Raw genomic sequence first — 902 nt, 5'->3', positions numbered from 1 at the left:
TGAGTCTAATTTGTAGGCTCAATTGGGAAAGAGAAATCGATGGAAAAATAAGGCCAAGGGACTACAATATGCGTCCCTTCTATTCTGAAGGGCTATGGTGGAGAATGATATTTTCTCATGACCCCCTGGTGTATAGAATAACTGGGATCTCTTTAGTATTAATTCCTATATGGCTGAGCAAGCAGAATGGGATTACCAGATTAGGAAGTGGGATCATATCTAAGGGTCACTTGCTCCCTGATCCAGCGTCTCCTTCCCTGCTTTCTTGGGCAAGGGTATATCTGATCAAAGACAGGAGTCCTGATCGCTGCAGGATCAAAAGTCAGAGTTCAGTTTTGAGCAGGAAGGGCATTCCAGGGAAATGAAGGTAAATATCCCAGAACAATGGGACTTTCCTCTCAAAGGACGACTGGAGTCCCTTTTTTTTTTTTTTTGAGATGGAGTCTCATTCTGTCACCCAGGCTGGAGTGCAGTGGCGTGATCTCGGCTCACTGCAACCTCCGCCTCCCAGGTTCAAGTGATTCTCCTGCCTCAGCCTCCCAAGTAGCTGGGACTACAGGCGCGCACCACCACGCCTGGCTAATTTTTGTATTTTTAGTAGAGATGGAGTTTCACCATGTTGGTCAGGCTGGTCTTGAACTCCTGACCTCAGGTGATCCACCCACCTTGGCCTCCCAAAGTGCTGGGATTACAGGCATGAGCCACCACGCCCGGCCTTGGAGTCCCTTTGGAAGTTTGGTAACTCAAGGGTAGCTGAAATTCTTTGAAAAAAAGAAAAGATGAGGAGAAGTGGCTAGTGATTATTTCCTTTCCTTTTTTTTCCAGTCACAGCATCAAAAAGTGTGGGCTTTGAAGTCAGACAAATCCAGACAGGTTTGTGTTTTGGCTTTGTCAACAATCAG

The sequence above is a fragment of the Symphalangus syndactylus genome, chromosome 17 (genome assembly GCF_028878055.3).
Source record: "Symphalangus syndactylus isolate Jambi chromosome 17, NHGRI_mSymSyn1-v2.1_pri, whole genome shotgun sequence".
Lineage (NCBI taxonomy): Eukaryota > Metazoa > Chordata > Mammalia > Primates > Hylobatidae > Symphalangus > Symphalangus syndactylus.
Note: the sequence above shows the minus strand (reverse complement) of the source record.